The following is a 9,997-nucleotide window of genomic DNA, read 5'->3' on the forward strand; positions in this document are numbered from 1 at the left end:
GGCTGCAATATCGCCCTGAGTGAAGAGGAGGTGACAAACACACAGACACTTATGTATCCTACAACGTTTGGTACCACGACCCTGAAAAGGACGGACGGATGGATGGACGGACGGATGGATGGATGGATGTCAGAATTGAACAGTAATTTTACAGGTACAGACAAACTTATCCAAGAGCTGTTTAAAACTAGAGAACATTAAAATGATTATTTTTAGATATTTTGAGATTCATCCCATGCTCTGATTTTTGTTTTGTTGTTTTCTTTTTGTTCCACTCTAGCTCACATAGAAGGTGTGTCAAATTTTAAGTTAAGGACATTAATTTGCATTTTGAATTTTCTGATGAGTTTTAGACCAAAATGCAAAAGTTAACTTTACAAATGGATGAAAAATGAGACAGCTGGCACTGACCTTGTACTCCCAGAGAAAAGAAAAATCACACATGCTTGCAATGAAGTAACAGCTTACACTCACTCACTCACCCACTCACTGACAGAAACTCAAATTAGCTTTTTGCTTAATCTGACATTTAACTCTAGGTGCATTAAATCAGGTTCACTTGGTGGATTGAATCCACTTACTTAGTAAATTAGTAAATTAGTGGTATATGAAAATTTCAAGCTCATTTTTCTCAGGCTGATTAACAAAATAAAAGATTTATAACTAATTTATAACTAATAGCCATTGAATAAATACATCCTTAGAATATTTATGGGCATTTTGATGTCCTGTCTTAGTTGGTGCAAATTTAATTATTGACACACAAGACCTGCAGTTCATGGTATTTTGTTTAATTGACAGGGAAAAATTGGAACTTTCTTCACTGGACTTTTTCCACAGGTACCTGAGATCATACCTGAGACATTATTCACCTTTCACAGGAAACTAACCAGGATGACGGCCAGATGTGAACAGCTGTGTCTAAAGAGGTGCAGGAATGCATCTCAGGGACGAGTGCTGATTACTGTGGTTTGAACATCCATGGCTTTGGTGAATATGAGCAGGGTGTGCTGAAGGCTGAAAGAAGGCTGCATACATTATATAACTATTACCTGTGCACTGATCAGTGATCATTTCTTTATGTTTGCAGTAAGATTTTCATCAACTGGAACTGGATTTGATCCTGAAGGGATGCAATCCACGTTTTTAATGAATTTGAGGAAAATTATTAGATAGTGACTGTTTCATGTTACTGTTTGTCATGTGGGCCAATTTATATGCAGAATTTACTTTGGACCAGGGTTATAATAGTTTTGGATTTTACATTATAGTTTAGTTTTAGTTAGTTTTTACTTTTTTTTCTCTAATTCAGTTAGTTTTAATTAGTTTTCAGAGTGGTTTTGCTCGTTTTTATTAGTTTTTATTTTTGGTTTTATGCTTAGTTTTAGTTAGTTTCAGTATTAGTTTTAGTATTTTCATACTTAATCAGGTACGCTTTAAAGATACCCTTTAAAGAAATAAATTCAGCAACCAACTGTTCACAGACAGCAGAACTACATGCTAAATGTGTGTAATATTAAGGACACACATGAATATCAACAGGGAGAAACTGCTAACAATATGAACTCCAAAACTCGATAAATTCTACAATAAACTCCCAATAAAGTTCAGCCTCAGTGCAGCAGATTAACAACAGCTACATGTGGTGTTTGACAAAAACAAACTCTTTGAAGGAGTCAAAGCTCAAATCCAGCTGCATCCTGATGTTCTCTCCACCTGATGCTGCTTCTGTTTTGGAGCTAGCTTGGTTAGATGCTCGCTGATTAGACTTGCAGGGTCTTTGCGGCCTATGTAGCCTACGGAAGTGTCCGACCTCATGTCCGCATTTATGCATGTATAGCTGGATTGCGTGTGTTAATTACCTTGTGGTTGTGTGCTGGGGGTTTTTTGGTCCTCGCTCTTTGTGCTCAGTTTTTAGGGTGCAAACATATTTGTCCCTGTTTTTTCACTTTCTTCATTTCTTCACGTCCATTCCCATAGTTTCAGCAGCTCCCTCCAGGAATTTGCTGACATTTGTGAGTCCTTATATTGATGCTTTGATTATTAGTCCTGATTGTTATTATCTGACTGATAAAGTAGCCGGAAACGCACAAAGACTAAACACAACGTTGTGGGCTGCGTTGACCCGACGAGTAGTCACGTTTCTCTGGAGGTGCAGGCCGGGTTGCCTTGTAGGATGAGAGCGGTTTCCGTAGCTGCCTTGTGTGCGCTTCTCAGGTCTACTTTGATGTTGGTGTTTTTTTCCTGACTAAGAAGTGTTCCGTACATCATCCACAACATCATCCACAACAAGACACTCGCTGCTATCTGTGCTATCATAGTAAAAAAAAAAAAAAAAAAACACCACATGGGACTCTCTGAGGAGCAGCGCGGTGTGCGCACGCACGCACATGCGCACCCATTTGCCCGACGGCGTTCCGAGCTTAAACTCGGAGAGAGGAAAAAAATGATTTCATATCAATCCACAAGACTTTTGAAAAAATAACAATATCTATAATTTCAGTTAGTTTTAGTTAGTTTTGTAAACTCACAATTCAGTTTTAGTTAGTTGTCGTTTCTTCCTTTTAATTTTAGTTTTTATTTATTTCAGTTAACGACAATGTTTTTTCAATTTCAGTTTTCGTTATTTCGTTCGTTTTCGTTAACTATAATAACCCTGCTTTGGACTGATTAAATTTAAATGCTAATCCACTTCACTGAACAACATTGACTTATGAAAGACTAATGCTTGTTTTCTTTTTGTTTTTCATGCCATAAGAAAGTATAGAAAGTAGGTACATCCATTATAAGTATGACATTATTAAACCCGTCTAATTTTTTGCTAAATTCACAATCACAATAGTATAAGATTAGTTTTCACAAGAATCCTCTTCTGGCTCTTAACATCAGTACAGTCCTGGCTGACCACCTGGGGTCAGGCTGCTGAAGTTGACCTCAGAAAGGTCTGAGGTCAAAAGGGGGAATTGAAAAAATAGAAGAAGAAGAAGAAGAAGAAGAAGAAACAGCCTTTATTGTCCCACAGAGGGGAAATTTGGGTGTAACAGCAGCCGCAGTTATTATAAATATAAATAAAAATATAATAATTTACACTATTAAGAAAAGAATATATATATATATAAAATCAACAAACAAGATTAACCCTAATACTACTAATAATAACACTATATACAATGTACATGATGTGCCTGTGTGTTGAACCTTAACAGGCTGGACTATTTACAGTATATTATATATTATCCTACATTGTGTAGGCTATTGTGGTTTTTGTTGGGAGCAGTGATGGTTATACAGTCTTACAGCTGCTGGGAGGAAGGATCTGCGGTAACGCTCCTTTGTGCATTTAGGATGCAGCAGTCTGTCACTGAAGGAGCTCTCCAGCTCAGCAACAGTTTCATGCATGGGATGGGAGACCTTGTCCATCAGTGATGTTATTTTGGTCAGAGTCCTTCTGTCTCCCACCACCTGCACTGAGTCGAGAGGACATCCTAGGACAGAGCTGGCTTTCCTGATGAGCTTGTCTATCCTCTTCCTCTCAGCTGTAGACAAGCTGCTGCTCCAACATACTGCTGCATAGAAGATGGCTGATGCCACCACAGAGTCATAGAAGGTCTTCAGGAGTGTCCCCTGCACTCCAAAAGACCTCAGCCTTCTCAGCAGGTAGAGTCTGCTCTGACCCTTCCTGTAGAGCGCATCAGTGTTATGAGTCCAGTCCAGTTTATTGTTTAGGTGAACACCCAGGTACTTATAAGAGTCCACTATCTCAATGTCCACTCCCTGGATGTTCACCGGTGTCCGTGTGGTGGGTCTGCGCCTGCGGAAATCCACCACCAGCTCCTTGGATTTAGCGGCGTTGATCAGGAGGTGGTTCCGCTGGCACCAGTCCACAAAGTCCTGAGTCCACTGTCTGTACTCTGAGTCATCCTCACCTGTGATGAGGCCAACTATGGCAGAGTCGTCAGAGAACTTCTGCAGATGGCAGCGTGGGGAGTTGATGGAGAAGTCTGCAGTGTAGAGGGTGAAGAGGAACGGTGCCAGCACAGTTCCCTGTGGGGCCCCCGTACTGCAGACCAGCCTGTCAGAGACACAGCCCTGTGTCCTCACGTACTGTGGGCGGTCAGTGAGGTAGTCCAGTATCCACTCGGAGATGTGGTGGTCCACTCCTGACAGTTCCAGCTTGTCTCTCAGAAGTCCTGGCTGGATGGTGTTAAAAGCACTGGAGAAATCAAAGAACATGATCCTCACAGTGCTTCCAGGCTTCTCCAGGTGGGTCAGAGCTCGGTGCAGGAGGTAGATGATGGCGTCATCCACCCCGATGCCAGGCCGGTAGGCGAACTGCAGCGGGTCCAACGAAGACGACACCATGAGGCGTTGATGGTTGAGGACCAGCCTCTCGAGGGTCTTCATCAGATGCGATGTCAGGGCTACCGGCCTGTAGCTGCTAAAATCCTTTGGATGTTTGGTCTTTGGTACCGGTACCACACAGGAGGTCTTCCACAGTTGTGGTACTTTCCCCAGCTTCAAGCTCAGGTTGAACATGTATCCCATGATGCCACACAGCTGATCTGCGCAGCACCTCAGGAGCCTGGAGCTGATGCCGTCTGGACCAGCAGCCTTTCGCACCTTGATTTTACGTAGCTCCTTCCTCACATGATGAGTTGAGAGGGACAAGATGGAGGTGGGGGATGGGGGTTGTGAGATGGAGTCCTCAGAAGTGAAGGGGGGTGGGTGATGGCTGAGAGCTGAGAGGTGTGAGGTCCCAAGAAGAAGAAAGGTTGGCAGTCATTAAAGATGGTGGGGCTGACAGCAGGGGGGACTGGGCTGGGGGAGGGGTGGGTGGCTGGTCAAACCTGTTAAAGAACTGGTTCAGGTTGTTAACCCACTCTAAGTCTCCCACAACCCTAGGGCTTGGTTTGTGGCCTGAAATTGAGTTCAAACTCCTCCAAACCCCACTGATGTTGCTCTGCTGTAGCTGGTCCTCCATCTTCTTCCTGTAGATGTTTTTTCCATCCCTGATTTTCCTTCTCAGATCCTTCTGCACGGCTCTCAGCTCCTCCTTATTTCCTGATCTAAAGGCTCTCTTCTTCTCCTTCAGGAGAGCCTTTATTTCAGAGTTGATCCAGGGTTTGTTGTTTGAAAAACACCGTACCCTCCTGGTGGGCACAGTGTTTTCCACGCAGAAATTGATGTAATCAGTGATGCAGTCCGTGATGCTGTCGATGTCCTCCCCATGAGGGGCACAAAGCTCTTCCCACACAGTGGAGCTAAAGCAGTCTCTCAGAGCTTCTTCAGTCTCCTCAGACCATTTCTTCACTGTGTGTGTCACAACTGGTTCTCTGTGTACCAAGGGTTTGTACACAGGCTGGAGATGAACCAGGTTGTGATCTGAGCCCCCCAGGGGAGGCAGAGGTGATGAGCTGTATGCCTCCTTGATGTTGGCATACAGTAGATCCAGTGTGTTGGTATTCCTGGTGTGGCAGGTGACATACTGGGTGAAGGTGGGGAGAGTGGAGGACAGGGAGACGTGGTTAAAGTCCCCTGAGATCAGAAAGAGGGCCTGTGGGTGCTGTGTTTGGAGTCTGCTGGTAGTAGCATGGAGGACATCGCAGGCTGCAGCAGCGTTAGCAGAGGGCGGCACATACACAGTTATCACAATAACATGTGAAAACTCCCGAGGAAGATAGTACAGCCTCATACTAACAGCGAGCAGTTCAATGTCCTTACTGCAGAGCGTCTCTTTGATGGTTAGATGTCTGGAGTTGCACCATCTATCGTTCACAAACACAGCCAGACCCCCGCCCCTCTTCTTACCACTCTCCTTGGTTCTGTCGGCACGGATCAAATGAAAGCCGTCCATGTTTATGTGTGAGTCCGGGGTTAGCTCGGTTAGCCACGTCTCCGTCAGGCACATGAGGCTGCTCTCCCGGTAGCTCCTTTGATGTCGCGTTAGCGCCGCCAGCTCGTCCACTTTGTTGGGAAGAGATCTCACGTTTCCCATGATGATGGACGGGATGACGGGCCTGTACCTTCTCCCCTGGCAACGACGACCTATGCCCGCACGTCTCCCGCGTCTCTTCCTTCTCAGTTCGCGGGGAATATCAAGTCGTTCTGCAGGAGTAGGCACAGCGGAGCTCCCGATGGAGATCAGCTGGTCCCTAGAATAAACAATAGGAGCGTGGCCCCTCTCGCAGTCTCCAAACATAAACACCATAAAAAGGGTAAAAAACAAAAACAAAGTTTTCCAGAAAAAAGTCTGCTCCATCATGAGGAAAAAGAGCAGAAGATACAGAAGATACAGAAACACAAAAACACATCTAATACTAAACAAAATGAGAAAAAACACGGAATGAGTGCGGAGCTGCTGAAACTGGCTGCCTGCTCGCGCGGCGCCGGAAGAAGGAAGAAGAAATATTCATGATATATGCCACAGTTGTAAATAAGAACATGTTCTTAATCTGTCTGCCTGGTTAAATAAAGGTTTAAGTTATATATATCTTATGTACGTTTACTTCCCTGAGAAATTTGCCTGGAAAATAACATAACTGATTAAAAATACAGAAGCTTATAATGTTCTGTGTCATCATGAACTTTGTGTTCTGACTGTACAATGAACCACACTGATGAAGACTACACAATGATAGAAATGGAGACTTTGAGGTCACCCTGTTGTTGAATTTCTCTGTTTTTCACATTCTGTTTTGTAAATGATGCAATCAAGACTGATATGCTGTGACTATATGAAATTGTAAGTTGAATTAGAAAGTGCCAGTACTTCATGCCATCTCATGGCATGCAGTCTGACCCAGATATCTGTAAACGGTTTGAAATGGCTTTATTAAATTTAATAATTGGACTCCTTATTCCTGTTTGTTTTGTGTCAATTCCTGTTTAATAAATGAACATGCTGGAACCTGGGGGGATAGGCTGGTTTTTCAGGTTCCTTCAGAGAACACGAAGAACTGTTTAAAGCCAATTAGGTTTGGGCTTGTCCTCTCCACAGAGCAGTTCTCGTCCGAGGAAGAAACTCCTGAAATTCTCGTTTAATGCTTTTGCACTTCATCTTTTATAGTCTAAATCTAAGACACATCCTAGCTTCCTTACATCATCATGACAAACCATCACCCCGTCGCCTCTATCCAGTTAGAGTGCTTAAACTTAATCATTACTTCATTCCTATTAACATTTGGGTCTTTTAGGTACTTTTCCATTCTGGAACATGTCTCAACATGTTTTTAACTCTGCCCTTGCTCATCTCTAAGCAACAGTTCCAGTTCCTCATTTTACCCTTAGCTCAGTGATTTCATAATTTCCTTAATACGTTGCATGTAAATCATTTCTATGATACACATACACTTTGACATTTGATTTTAAATCATATAATTCACTCTTTAACAATTTCATAAATTTAAATTATGATTGTCCACTTAGTACCAAGCTTAGGCTATCGGGTAATCTAGATCTCAACTCACTTGACAACTGCAAACTCAAAGCAAGGATACACTCAAGAGAGCATAATTCTCCGATTTTGGTGGGAAGAAGCAAAATGTTTTACAAAGTCATCCATGTTGAGAGTATGTGCCCTCCTTGACTCAACACTGAGAATGCCAAGGTGACTTAACCTGTCATCAGCCATAGTTGTCCTAAGGTGGTTTTTGATCAGTTTTAGAGCAGAAAAACTTCGCTCATAGGATGCAGTACTGACTGGGATAACAACTGAAATCTTACAAAGTCTAAACAGCTCATGAAAAACCTCTTTAAAAGGTTCCAGGAACACAACAAAGTCAAGTAAAGTAGAGGGTCTCTCTAACCCACTTTTTTCTCTCCTCAGAAGAAGCCGTCTGGTTTGGTGAACCTCGTGTTTAAGATCTTCTAGATCTGACTCAAATGTCTGTCCAAAGGCATACAGTGTTTCCTCTTTCAAGAATAATGGGCTTTTTGGGACTAGAGACTGAACCCCTAGCATTATCTCACAATTCTTCTGTGAAAAACACCTCTCAAGTTCATCTGTGAGACAGTCAAGAATCTGATAAAAGACACCTCTGTTAAAATCCTCATTACTTTGGTCACTGTGCCTCTGTCCTACAGTAGTCATTACCAGTGAGTCCAAAAACCTAGAACTGGCCTTAGGCTGTCTCTTGCTGAGTGGCAGGGTGCTGATTTTGCAGCGCTCTACTAGTTCTTGAGTGTCCCTCAGTAGTTCACCAAAGCAAGCTTCACTGCTGTAGCTTTTCAATGTATCTGTCAGGGAGCCAACTAAATCTACGGCTTTTGATAAATCAAGATTGAAGCATGTCAGACAGGATTTTGACATCCCCAAGCACTTTACAAAAAGTAACTAAAAGTGCTATAAACTGAAAATCAGTCTGAGCCAAAAGACCCTTTGCTTCCACTAAGATGGCGCCTGTGTTCGGCTCTGCTGCTACCGGACGCAGTTTGTTTCGCTCTCCATTACCGTTATTCCTCTCTGCTGTTCTGCTGTTTTCGCTTTGCACGAGGAATGTATTCCCAGCTCTGGTGTATGATCGCCAGACACTCCCGTCCATCCGTGCCTCCATGATGGGTCAAGATGCCTTTTTTCCTGGTGTCGGCGTTCTTCATCCTCTACTCCCAGGGATTGTCTCTGTATCTGGCGTCCTTGATGGTGTTTTCCTGGGGCCTCGTAAATCACGCAGGAGGAGAGGAAAACGAGCGGGTATCCAAGTGAAGCTTAGACTGCTCTGGAAGCGGGGTATAACGGGTAAACGTCGTCGTGCTTTTCTGATTTCCTGTGCTCAATCAACTTTCATGGAGGTCCCCTCGCAAAATTTGCTAAGTCCTCCATTAGGAACCTTGGGGTCACATTTGATTCTGCCTTCACTTTGGACACTCACGTCAAGTCTTTGGTTCATTCTTGTTTCTACCACCTAAGGAACATTGCCAAATTGAGTCCCATTGTGTCACACTCAGAACTTGAGATTGTCATTCATGCATTCGTATCTTCCCGTCTGGACTATTGTAATGCCTTGTTTAACTGTCTTAGCAAAAGCTCTTTAGAACGTTTACAAGTTGTTCAAAATGCAGCGGCAAGGCTTCTTATGAAATCCTCTAAGTATTCTCATATTACCCCGTTACTGATCAAGCTTCACTGGCTCCCCGTGAAATTCAGAATCCAGTATAAAATTTTAGTTCTTACTTTCAGAGCACTCCATGGACAAGCACCTTCTTACATCAGTGAACTCCTGCATCCATATACTCCCATCAGATCATTGAGATCATGTGACCAGGGTCTCCTGGCTATACATCCCTCAAGACTGAAAATGAAAGAAGACAGAGCATTTGCCTCTGTGGCCCCCCCGTCTGTGGAATTCTCTCCCAGTCTCCATGAGAGCGGTGGATTCGGTGGCATCTTTTAAAGGACAGTTAAAAACTCATCTTTTTAATATTGCATTTGCTTAAAGTTTTCTTTGTACTTTGTTTTACTGTTGTGAAGCACTTTGTGGCAGCTGCCTCGAGAGGTGCTATATAAATAAACTTTTACTTACTTACTTACTTACTTTTCTATCCCCACTGTTATTTTCAAGAGAAATATCTTGCAGAAGCCTCAAAACCGCTGGAAGCCTGTCTCTCAGATTGCGACATGCCAGGTATCTACGTGCCCACCTAACATCTATTAGTCTCTGGAGCTCCCTGGCTTCTCTTGTGGATACAGCTCTTTTTGGACAGCAAGCCACTTGATGTGAACAGCAGAACCAGTTACAAATTTATAAATATCCTGAGGAAGAGAAAAAAAGGCTTCAGCTTCAGGCACTGACTTTACCGCATCAACAAGAACGAGATTCAAACAGTGTGCGTTACAGTGTACATAAAATGCAAATGCAAATGCATCGTTTTTAATGCGTGCAGCAACACCTGAATGCTTCCCACTCATTACAGAGGCACCGTCATAGCCCTGTCCTACAAGGTTGTTTCTGTAGTCCAGACCATGCTTCTCCAGACACCCCACAATCATGTTGGTCAGACC

The sequence above is a fragment of the Archocentrus centrarchus genome, chromosome 11 (genome assembly GCF_007364275.1).
Source record: "Archocentrus centrarchus isolate MPI-CPG fArcCen1 chromosome 11, fArcCen1, whole genome shotgun sequence".
Taxonomy (NCBI): Eukaryota; Metazoa; Chordata; class Actinopteri; order Cichliformes; family Cichlidae; genus Archocentrus; species Archocentrus centrarchus.